This window comes from Pseudopipra pipra, chromosome 1 (genome assembly GCF_036250125.1).
Source record: "Pseudopipra pipra isolate bDixPip1 chromosome 1, bDixPip1.hap1, whole genome shotgun sequence".
In the NCBI taxonomy this organism is placed as follows: Eukaryota; Metazoa; Chordata; class Aves; order Passeriformes; family Pipridae; genus Pseudopipra; species Pseudopipra pipra.
Genome location: NC_087549.1, coordinates 67,744,102 through 67,756,767, shown reverse-complemented (window position 1 = coordinate 67,756,767; position 12,666 = coordinate 67,744,102). Strand labels below are relative to the sequence as shown.

The 12,666-nt window shown below is 41.7% G+C and overlaps 1 long non-coding RNA gene across 3 annotated transcripts in view; it reads left to right on the top strand.

The window, feature by feature from the left end:
* Positions 1-9,800, top strand: part of LOC135416857 (uncharacterized) — a 101,137-nt gene extending 91,337 nt beyond the window's left edge. For 2 of the 3 annotated variants that reach the window (XR_010431783.1, XR_010431782.1), the window contains one exon: positions 6,954-9,800. This is a non-coding gene — a long non-coding RNA (uncharacterized LOC135416857). Of the gene's footprint in view, positions 1-1,425; positions 1,565-6,953 lie in introns of all 3 variants that reach the window. The other variant, XR_010431785.1, reaches the window with a different exon arrangement.
* Positions 9,801-12,666: the final 2,866 nt, after the last annotated feature.

Here is a 12,666-nt window from a genome sequence, read left to right as displayed (position 1 = left end):
CATTATGTTCATTCTTTGCAAATAAACCATAGAAGAGTATATTTAAAATGCCACCCTAGTGGCATCAGCTCCTGTCTCTAGCTGAAACTGTCATGTCTGATCTGTGCTTACCCTTTTAGTCCTGATTGTTTTCTCTAGAAACAATGCCACTTCCATCTGAGTATTGTGCCTTCCCTGTAAATATTTGTGAACAAACACCAGGGCCTTGACAATCCAGACCTAGTAAGGTCATAAAGCAGGTGCTTGAGTTTAAGCTGAGAAAGACTGCTCAAGTATATCTAGCAAATATGTAGTCTTGCCTTGGGTTTGATGGCATGTAAGACTGTAAGCTGGAGCTAAATACAGCACGTAGCAAAACTACCAGCCTTCAGCAACAACATTTTCCAGAGTCTGACCGAATGCTCAGACAGCAGGCATGCTGGTTGTGATGGTTTTCAGCTCGTCTCTTTTAGAACAAAGGCTCTACTCACTTTTTTTCTCACTTTTTTTTTTTTTGCATTGAAAATTTCAGTCTTCTTTTTTGGGTTCCCTTGCTGTTTACTATAGCAAAGGGCTGTCCAGATGACCTTTCCTTCTAGCTGTCTGTCTGCGGTGACTGATATATGCTGTAACCCTTAACCCTCTGCCAGTCAAGCCCACAACATGCTAACCTTTGTGAAAACTCAATAATAATCCCTGTGCAAAAATCTGATAGCCTAAAAGAAAAGCCCTGACAAGTAGAAAAGATACAGACAGGAAGCTAAGAAGAGAAAGTACCAAAGAGTAGATAAAAAACAAATCAGGATGCTTTGACTTGTCTAATTTTGTCATTCTCCTTGTTTGTCTTTTGCTCTAGCTCTTCATCAAGTGCAAGCTTTTCATTCCCTAGTGAAGGTAGGGAAGGAGAGATTTCTTACTAAAAGTTGTCAACAACAACAACATCAGAGGATGTTTTCCCTCCCTGGCAAATTCTAATTACTACACTAAAAAGCTCAATATCAGAAAATGCTCCAAACATAACTGTATTTCAATAGCTTTTCAATAGAAAGTTTGAGCTTTTCCTGGAAAGTGGATGCTGTTGAAAGGGCATTTAGCAAAGAAGTAGAAATTTTTACCAATGCCCAACTTCATCCTTAGCACTGCTCTTTTTCCATTTTCTCCTTTTCCCTCCAGTTTATTTTTGTCTGTTAAGTCATCTCTCTGAAACACTGATGCTTTAACTTTTTACAAATTACTGAAATATGTATGCTCCTCAGAGCCTGCCAACTTTTGTCTGCCCCGAAATGCAGCGCTGTAAAATTTATTCCTATAAATTCAGGCAGATAAAGATATGTCATGTTGCTTTGAGAGAAATCCATCTTCACGTCGATTGGTGCATTACATATCATAGAACCATAGAATGGTTTAGGTTGGAAAAGACCTTTGTTTTTCTCTCTCTGTCTTCAGGCTGTTTCCTTTCAGGAAGTTTCTTCTCCATGTTCTGCAGACTGCTGGTACTGATGACGAAAATGAAGAGGCCACTCATCAGGAGAGAGGCTTTTAATGATCAGGCTTTCCGCTTACTTCAGGAATACTGTTGAAAAAGGTGAGCCAGACAAAGGTAGCATGGAAAAATTCACATCAACCTTGCCTTTCTTTTCTTCTGACACTGTCTTGGTCATAACCAGCAATCAAAACATTGCCAAAAGCAGCAGTATACATTCTGGCTTTGAAAAGGTTATGGCTTTAAGGCATAGAGGTGAAGCTGGCTACAGCATCATGTGCTGCAAGAAATGGTTCCTCCTATCTAGGTGCCGAATTCCTGGCAGGACTGAGCCATTACAGAGCAGGAATTAAGCCTTGGTAAATGTAAGACCTGGGGAGAGTGTGCCCAAAGGACAACTATGAAAATTGATTTATTTGGTTTTTTCAAGCTTCAAGTCCAGAATTAGGGTTATTTACTTTTTTTCTCTTTGTGCTGTTTTTTCTCTAAGGTCTATTAAAATTTGTAAACTGGTAATTTTGTACTACACCACATTAAGAGTAACACTTGCTCATTATTTAGCTGCCAGGAACTTAATTTTGCTTTTTGTGGCCTGCCCGACAAACAAGAGGTACACACAAATTTGCATGAACAAGGTTTTCAAAAGCAGCTGGCAATGTGGGCAACTGTGGTTCCCCACCCTGAGACTCCTCTAGTGGACTTCCTTCCCTGAAATGAAGCCTTCCTTAAGACATCTCCAATCAAGCAAATAAAAGACATGCCCCATATCATTAATCAGTTTTAAAGCAGACTACCTTAACCATCAAAACCAAAGAATGTGGTCTCAATAATTGCCAGTGTGCCCCAGTCGTCCAGAGCACCTGAAGGACTTTTTCTGAAGGACTAAAACTCTTGCTGGGAAGTCTCCTGAATGACTTTGTTACAGAGAAAATAAAAGAAAGTCAATCTGTTTGAAGTGGTAGCAATCAGTACTTGGGCTGAGTCAGAATTTTGTTCTGTGCCTGAAAGAAATGCAAAGGAACAGAAAAGACCACAAAAAATGGCATCTGTTTCTTTGGGGGAGGAGCAGGGTTGGGGGAGGAAGTTAATCTCCATCCCTCAGTACAGCACTGTGCTCACAACTCCCTAACTGGGTTTGACCATGGGCCCTGTGCTGTGCCCTGCCCTGGGGGTCCATCAGTGGGAGAGTGGTCCCATGCTAACCTGTTGCATCCACCACTGGCTGCTGGTGGGAGCCCCAGGCACACTGGCTGGCACCTTGCTGCTAGTGCTGATGTGCCCAGCAATTCAGAGGCCAAAGAGCTGCAGTGGGTTGCCCGCAATTCTCAGCACAACTTCCTCTCTATTCCCATTGCTGTGGAAATTGTTTCTGGAGGCAGCCCTAATTTTCCTTTCATCAATCAATTAGGGGCAGGCTTTGCACTGGGTTGTTTGTTTCCCCAGCACTGCTCCATTTGATATTACTTTCTTCATGATAAATTAACCACAGCTGGACCTGTCTGAAATTGCTAAGAATTCTCTTATATAAAGTGAAGAAAAAAAAGAAAAAAAAAAGACATACTAAGCATGAGAAGCAGGAATAAATTGATATTTCAAAGAGGAAGGAGTGGGAATAGCAGGGACCTGACAGCTGCCCAGGGAAAAGGATGTCCTCTGATTGTCTGTCTGGTCAGGTCCCACCATCTCCCAGAGTCAGGCAGGCTAACAGCGTGGTTCAAAATCCATAGCTCCTCTGTGTATTAGTGGTGACACTCCTTGTTGTGCTGAGCTGTGTAAACAATCAGGAGCTTTCTGGAAAAGTCCAGTTGTGAGGCTGTCACTTATTCCTTTCCCACAGACTCAGCCAAGCCAAGGCTCCCATGTTTGACACAGGGACATGTCTTCTCATGGAATAAGAAAAGCAGGGAAAAAAAAAGGTCTTTTTTTGCTACTATAAAATCTGGCACCAGGAGCTTTGAAATCATGTGCTCTTTTAATTCAAACAAACTTACTTTACATTTTCCCTCTGCCTTCCCCCACCTTCTATGCTTCCTTGCCGCAACAGTCTCCCATAACATATTAACAGATTAAAAATAACATTCTGCCACCCCTCATCTACTTTGGCCAATTTAAAACTAGACAAACTACCCCAGGCACTGTAGAGTAGAGGAAGCACTGTGTGCACATGTGCATGCATATGGGCTCTGACCTAAAGGGAACAACTTTAATAGCAAGAGGCAAGAGGTTATTTTTATTTCCAAGATGTTCGATTTTGCACCCTCCTTTTTCAGATTTTTTTTTCCTCTTCTGCTAAGACAATCAGCCAAAGGCCTAGAAAAGTAGTAATTACAGTTATTAAGTGACAGGAACAATGATTTCTGATCAACAGGACACAAAAATACTCTGTCAATGCATTCATCTTTGCTGAAGCGATCAGGTCCTAATGATTAGAGCTGAGTGAGCAGCAGAGAGAAAAATGCATGGAAAGGAAGACTTGTGTTTTGAATTGGCCCCAAGTGCAGATATTTCTCAAAATGTTGTGTGAAAATGGCTATTAACTGCCATCTTGCACCCCCCACCTCAGTATGAATTATTTTGAGGGGACCTTTGACACAGAGGCATCAGTGAGGGAATGAGCACAGCATCATATGCAGAAGCAGCTACAGTCCTAAAGCAAGTGCAACCTGTGCAAGGGCTGCACGTGCTTGCAAGGAAAGATGTAAAGAATACAAGGAATACAGGGGCTTGGAAATACATCTTAGTATCATGCATGTTCTTGCAAAATTAAAATAACTGTAATGTCTGTAGGAGCAGGATGAGGTTGGACAGGAGCAGAAAACCTGTGGAGCGTGGGGGAAAGAGATGCTGTGTCCTCTGCTCACCCAGCAGCTGCATGGCTCAGAATGCCTGAGATCCAGCCATGCAGAGGGTGGAGGCAGAAACTGGACAAGAATAACTCCAGCACCCAATTGATACATGACATTCACCTGTAGAAAGGTATAGCTGGGCCACGTAGCTGGGCAGTGGCCATCCCAGCTGATGGTCACCACTGGTTTTCTCCTATTGTAGACCTCAGTATTCTCTTCAACATGTTGTCTTTTCAACATCTTCATAAATGACCTGGACACAGAGGCATACCAGGTAAGTTTGCTGATGAAACCAGGAGGAGCTGTCGACTACCTCAGAGGCAGAGAGACCCTACAGAGAGACCTTGATAAATTAGAGGACTGTACTTCCCCCACTGTATGAAGTTTAACAAACACAAGTCCCATATTTTGCACCTGGGATGGGGCAACCCCAGATGTATGTACAGACTGGGGAATGAGATGCTGGAAGGCAGTGCTGTGGAAGGAGACCTGAGGGTCCTGGTCAATGGCAAATTGAATGAGTCAACAGTACCCTGGCAGCCAGGGGGGCCAACCATGTCCTGGGGGGCATCACCAGCCGGTAGAGGGAGGGGATTGTTCCACTCTGCTCTGCACTGGTGTGGCCTCACCCGGAATATTGTGTGCAGTGTTGGGTGCCACAATATAAGAAAAACATTAAGCTCTTAGAGAGCGTCCAAAGGAGGGCAGCAAAGATGGTGAAGGGCCTTGAGGGGAAGCCCTATGAGGAGCAGCTGAGGTCACTTGGTCTGTTCAGCCTTAAGTAGACTGAGGGGAGACCTCATTGCAGTCTACAACTTACTTGTGAGGGGAAAAGGAGAGGCAGGCACTGCTCTGGTGACCAGTGACAGAACCCAAGGGAATGGTCTGAAGTTGTGTCAGAGAAGGTATAGGTTGAATATTAGGAAAATATTTTTCAACCAGAAGGTGGTTGGGCACTGGAACCAGGAGAATGGACACAGCACCAAGCCTGACAGAGTTTAAAAAGCATTTGGACAACACTCTCGAGCATACGAGTGTGATTCCTGGGGTGGTCCTGTGCAAGGCCAGGAACTGGACTTTAATGATCCTGATAGGTCCCTACCAACTCAGGATATTTTGTGATTCTATGATTCACATAAAATGTTTTGTGTCACAATTTAAGATACAAATTCCTTTAGTAAGGATTTGGAGCAGATTTTTCTTAAGCATTTTTGCTTCAAAGATCGTTTGTGCTGGTTATTAAGCAGTGTTAACCAGGTTCAATCAATCTGGCAACTGGGCTGCAGGGCAAAATATAGAAATTTCTGGGTAACCTAAGCTGACAAAAAGTCTGTTTCCCCATTGTTCTTCCTTGAGCATATACAAAAATCAATAGCTCAGAAAGCCCTTCAATGCCTCTGTCCCCACACGAACTCAATTTTTTTCCCAGCTGCTGCTCATTTACCTACCAAGGCAACCAGATGCTTCCTGAGGTTTGCTGCCAATATCGTGTCATCAAAGGTGAACTGATGTCAAGACACAACACAATACATGCTGAGAGACTGAGCTTATTCAGAAACCATGGTTTGCTTCCCCCAATCTTCACACACATCTGTACTTATTGACCCATGCACATATTGCTGAAAGAGCACCTGGTATAGGGAGAACACAAACTGATGCATCCTATCTGCTTCCCTCAGTCCACAACTTCAGCCTTACAACTTCTGTGAGGTGCATCAAATTTCAGGGTAGAACAAAAGATGCTATTAATTTGGACCTGTTCAAGAACTGAACTTCATCACAAAAGCATCTCTGCCCAACCCGTCAACTAAGGAGGGTTTGGAGGACTGCTTTCTCCTCTGACTTGGTAAAGAGCTGTTCATTGCATGTGGAAAAATATAACATCTTGTTAGACAAGTCTTGGACACTCAGCTCTCTTGTACTGCTGCATGGCTACATCTCTGGCATAAATCAAGGACTCTAAGTTGACCTAACGTCTGGCTTACTAGCTTACACAAAGCTTTTAATGATATATTTAGGATTGTTATTTTTTTTTTCCTTCATCTGAATTTTAAAACATTTCCTGGCAATGGAGTATCAAATAAAAACTTTGAGATTGATGGACTTAGTTGTTTTTGTGTGGGGAAGTAAGAATGTTTCAGCTCTGACAATTGTACTTCAGATCCCCTAGTTAGTTAGCTGGTAATTTTCTTTCAGATTTAAATACTCTTCATGATAGTATTAAAATTGTAATTTTCAAATTTAGTGCACATTAGGACTTGTAAATTCTCCACTGGTACACTAACTGGGGGAAAATGCTCATTAATATCTGTTATTCTCTAACTAACAATAATTCTTAGGGTCTGTTCCACAAATACTTTGTGTAAAATGCTTAGTGGCAATTTCCTCAGAGCACTTAAGATTATTAAAGTGGCAACAGAAAACAGTTATAGCCTTGGCTTTTTTGATTTGCTTTGCCAAATAATTCAGCAAAAATATCAACATCAAGATGGTAGCAGTCATCTCCCATTACCCACTCGGCAACCCTGAACCGATAACTCCCATGTTTACTGCATGTAGGGACCAATTATTTTGAGCTATTATAAATTCTTTCAAAATTATGGCTTTCCATTTGCACATGAAAATGTCGACATAATATTTTTCAGCTTTCAGCATTACTGAACAACAACCAGAGTTCCCAGCAACACTGTGTTGGACAGCCCTGCTTGTTGGAAGAAGGTGAAGAAGGAGCTTCCTACTTGGGTACCTTGGGAGGGAAGTGACCGTTGTGGATGGAGGCGTGCAGACAACATACCCAAAGTCCCACTGCTTTCCTGTGCAGGGAAATCCTTCAGCTTGACTGGAGTCAGAGGAAACCTGGTCTCCGTCCCCACACAAGGTCACACTGCAGTCTTGGGGATCAATTTTCCTGAATAAACCAGAGGTTTCCTCCCAGTGGACACTCCTATGCTCTCTTTCTCTAGCAAGCAGTTTTGATTCAGGAAACTTTTTCTGCTGATTGGGTATCAGCTGATTGTTACTGGAGTGCTGGGGTACTGGAGAGTTGGATGATGAAATGCCTGACCTGTGGCTGCCCAATCTTATGCTTCTTCTTCTCTTCAATAATGCTCCCACACAGACATCCATTTACTTATCTAACCACGGGCTAACTTTTTGTCTGGTTTTTTTTGAACCGTTGTGGGATTTGTTTCCAGTAGGCGTATTACTTGATTAATGACCTTTCTGTTAACACTTGCTCATATTCCATATGGGATCTTCTTGGGCTATCTAAATGCACAAAATACTTAAACTAATTTTTTTTCTCAGCTCATCACTGTTTTTAATAGCACAATTTTTTTCTCCTGCCTCCAAAGAAAAAAGAGCATTTTCTAGCTTGCTCAAGCTCACATTGAATGTTTCTTGTGATTCATGTTGTCACTTTATGCAGTATTCCAAGAAAACAGAGCATGGACAGGCTCTGTCAGGAAGGGTTTTGTAATCTATTTGTCATTTCTTTTCTGTATAGATTAAGGGCTAAATTTTGTGATGGCAGATGAATTTGTAGACCCCATCTCCTTGAAATCATGCCAGCTATTCAAAAGAGAGAAGCTGCTTTTCTTTCAACCCATGATAGTAGCGCTTTCCTGGATGCAAGTTGAAAAAATATTTACATCATTATAAATAAGCAGTGTGTAACTATAAATAAAGAACACGGGTAATAAAGTGTTATCATTGAAGTTGAAATTAAAATTGGATCCTGCCAAGCCCTAAACATAGATCATGACAGAAAAATCCAATAAGGTTTTTTTGTGTGTTTGTTTGTAGGTGCTGTAATTATAGACTAGATAAAGGAAAGAAAAGATTATACAGCAGACATAATTTGTAATGATTACAGTAACATTTCTGATGCAATGCCATGAAAAGAATGACTACTTGTGCATGGCATCCACACGTGCATCTACATCCCTCCTCAGGGAGGTGCCCTCTGCAGCACTTACCTCATAACCTGAGACATGTCACAGCCTGTATGACCATGGGCTGTGTGACCACAGCTTGTATGACCACGGTCCTGTTTCCAAAGAATATGCTCTGGTGTGCACTGGGTGACTCCTGCTAGGGTTGTCCCTGAACCTGACCTCATGCAGCTAGATCCCCCCACCCAGGGGATCCCCTGTTGTATGGTAAATTAAGAAGCCCTGGAGCAGAGGGATATGTTGACTGTCTGTAAATGCAAGACGTTCATCTTGAATTAAGTTACTTCTTTATCACTAGGGTTTGGTCCGAGCACTGTGCCCTCCACTGGCAGAGCAGGAAAAGATTTGCCTCCATTGGGAACATGGACCGTTGTGAAAAAGTGCGGTTGGGCGCAGAAAAGCCCTGAGAGATGTTCATGCAAAACCAGAAAGCATTTCGTTTTAGTTACCAAGAGTGAAGTCTCTTGTTGCCTTTCTGGAAACCAAGGCTTGAGGCCAAAAGCAATTTCTTGTACTTCAATAACTGAAAATAAAGCCTTAAAAAAGAACATGTCAGGGAATTAAATGAGAACCACAAGTTTAGCAGGGCTAGTGATTGCCCTGGAGAATATTGAGGTGAAATGTATAGAAAAGAGGGGGTTAGAGACACAGTTAAGTGAATTACTAGTCCCATCTGTAACACCTGTCATAGTCCTGACTGCTGGGTATTTACTTTCAAAGAAATCAGCTTGCACTACTGTTTGATGAAGAGCCCTAAATCAGGTGTACAGGCGCAATTACTGAAAATGAATCTGTCAGAGCAAATCTCAGGTAATCAAAGAGTCCTGTTTGGCCTCCCCTCCTGTACCCATCCTTGCCTTAGGGATAACCGAAACCAATGTTCCTCAAATCTATTGGGAATGAGCAACACAGATACAAGGTAGACTTACTAAGAAGGTTAAAGCAACTTTAACATGTTTGCCACAGGCTGATAATGGCATCTGGGAGTCAGCCATCCACAGGGGCATGTCAAATGGTGTTTGTATCTCCGTGAAAAGAATCAGGATTATTTTAGTGCCAAACAGAACACATAATCTGATGCAATTTTCAGAAGCACCATCAGCCCCTGATAGACAACATATACCCACAGCTTCTCACACCTTCCTGCAGTAGCGGGTATGTTCTGATAGGGTTTCAGTGCGCAGTGCATGACAGATGATTTGAAAACTGAGTATTCCTGAGGAATGGGCATGAGACTCGTTTGATTCTCTGAACTCAGTCCATTGACTAGTGTCTCTGAGCAAAAATGTTTTTTTCAATAACTAGATCTCTGTTTAGTTGTGCCTTTCTTATTATAGATGAGAGTTCCCCCAGCTTGTCCTTTGTCTTTAAGCTATGCAAGTTTCTGTAGAAAATTATGCAAGAATATAAAAAAGGCTATGGACAATATCAAGAAATGAGTATGCTAACATTTCTATTTCTTGGACACATTTTGGTTGGGTTTAGTTTTTTGTTATGGTGATTTTGGTTTTTTGTTTTAATAAAATTTTGCTCAAAGGACTGCTGTTGTCTGAGTTTCTACAGCATGTGCTTGCTTTAGTCCCTGCTCCACACAGCAAAGACACATGGAAGCTCATTGAGCCACGGGTCCTGATTAATTGCAGGCAAATGTTTCAGAGCTCTCCTGAAGGCATGAACTGTTTTTCAGAGCAATGATTTCTGTACTGTCCCTTCTGTGAAACAGGTAGAAAAAAAAGACAGGTGACACCTTCTCACAGCCTCTGTCACAATTACTCTGAACACTTTTGCCCCCAAAGGATATATTGCGCAGATGAAAATGCTAGCATGAAAGTTTAGGTCTGACAAAGATTTTCAACATTTTTTTTAAAAGAAGATTTTTTTTTTTCTTTATCTTCTCTCTTTTTAGTCAAGTTTGGGCAAAAGGGGAAAATTTAAATGCAGCTGTTATATTTAATGAAAAATAATTTATTTTTCTTACTTTTAAAATAAAAATCCCATTTTCAATTTCCAATTATTTATCCAAATATTTTTATTCTCTTCTGCACTCTGGACATCTGATTTATATGAAGCAGTGCTGTATTTAACCTTACTAGCACTAAAAGCAATAAAATATGAAATGAATAGGTGAAAAGAGATAGCAAGTCCCAATTGCAGAATCACCTGGAATGTTCTGAATCACAGGAAGAAGTCAACAAAATAAAATTTACCTAATATTGATGAATGTCACAGTAATACACCTGAAGAGAAATAGCAACAATCAACACAAATATTTAGAACACATAGATTGGTAAAATACCTTGGGATTGTAGTAGGTAACAAAGACTGTAAGAGCTTACATTTTGAGGAGAGCAATCTCTATTCCAGGGTGTATAGAGTAAAGAGGGAACTGCCATGTGACAAAAAGAGAGTGATGAGTGCAGCATTTTGCAGTCTGGTTAAGGAGAGAGCTGGAGAACAGCAAGCGATTTTAAGCCTCATTTTCTAAAAAGGACACTGAAAAGTGTCAGAGGATGGGCAGCAGGAATGGCGAAGGGAACTGCAGGTGGGGGTATGACGGAAAGCAATTCACAGGGCAGGAGGGAACCCCAGCTAGCACCGGGATGAGCACTAACGTGTGCTGTTACGATGGACCTTCCCTGCGTCAGAGATGGTAAAAGGATCTCAAATTAAAAGTGGAACAATCCCATTTAGATACAAGAGAAATGAATTAATAATAAGGGCTATTACACAGGCAATAGAATAAACTGTCTGATGAGCAACTGAATATGAGTCACCACTGGTAAAAGGTTTCTAAGGCAAGACTGGAAAACGTAGCAGTGGGATTGTCATAGAAGAGGCCTCAGCATCATCTGAACATGGCTGATCTAAAAGCTCCTCTGTTGTTGTTTTCATCTGCAATTCTGGGATTTCAGAGGCTGCAAAAAAAAAATGACTCTACACAAACAGAAGAGGTGATACAGACGGTTTATTAATTAAATCCATCTGCCAAATGTGATAAGCCTAGACTGTGACTGGGACAAAAGGTCCAGCCCTGCAAGCCTCATCCCAGCTGTCCCATCTGCTTTACAAGCATTTGCAAGTGCAGGTCCAGAAGCTGGAGGTGCTGCATTCAAAGTCATCCGCAGAGGTGGCTTTTACCACACGCATTTGCAAAGAAGGCTGGCACAGCTCCTGCCTATTTTAAATGGTTTGCTTCTGGAATTCGCAATGCTTGTACCAGTTAAATACTAAATTATCATAAATGTAATTTACATGTTTCCCAAATAAGGGAATGCAAGTGGAGAAGAGGGTTTCTGAACGTTCATATTTCCAAATTAAAGGGATGTAAATGAGCCTGCTGTTCAATTCAGTGTGTAATGTGTTATTTCACGGTTGTCTCCTTGATATTACAGGCCCCTTTTACATTAGGCAATGTCACATCCCACCCAAATCACCATGAGATAAAGATGTTCCCCTTTAATGTAATAAAGGACAATGACAATATTCCAACAGAGAAAATAGCATGCGCACTGATTTGGTACAAATGCATCATCTCCTGCTGGAAATACTCCACTGTGTCCCCTCCACCACAACATGCAATGCTGTGTAGCATCTTTCAACAAAAAGCCCTTTGTGGTGAGGCTCCCATTGACACCTCATCCTTCCTTCAGCACCGCACATCATTCTGAAGAAGAAGCTGCTTCAGCTTCCCATGGAGCAGTTTGTCTCCTGACAGCACAGGTGTGATGTGATGCTCAGGATTTCTGCTCTGCTTGTTTTCCTCATGTTCTTATAGCCAAGTAGAGGAAAATTATAGGATGGCTCAAAATTCATTCATTCATTAGGTGTTGGTGACAGGTCTTCCCTCCCTCCCCAGTTATCTTTAAAGGAAAAAGGGTTGCTGTCTATAACGTGGTTAAAGGCACAGTGGGAGGAGATTGATTTGTTAGACTTTAAGGAAATTATTTTTTAGACTTTAAGTCAATCATAGCTCAGTCTGGACAACCATAAAACATCTTTACTTCACACCAATAGGTGAAATTTATAGAGCTGTTCACTGGCAAGGTTGAAGGGAAATCTTGAAAGTTTCTTATTCATTTGAGGGGGAATGTGTTTCTCCTTGCTCTTCCCTCCCCAGATTTACTTTATAGCAGACTGCCCCATAAATCTATTTCAGTGACAGCCTTTGGTGGTGTTTAAAAGCAGAGAGCACATCCTGAAAGCATAGTGGTTTAGGGATAGGCAGATCTCATACTTTGCTGCTTGTGCTAAGGTAAAAGCTGCAAGGCTGTCTTTGTCTTTGTTTTTTTTCCGTGGCCTCAGGGTTTTTCAGGTGGCTGAGGACAGCCCAGACAGCTGCTCTGACCAGTTTCTCACCTCTCTGATCTTCTGGACCTCTTGGGGTGCCCACAGCACCAGGGCATCA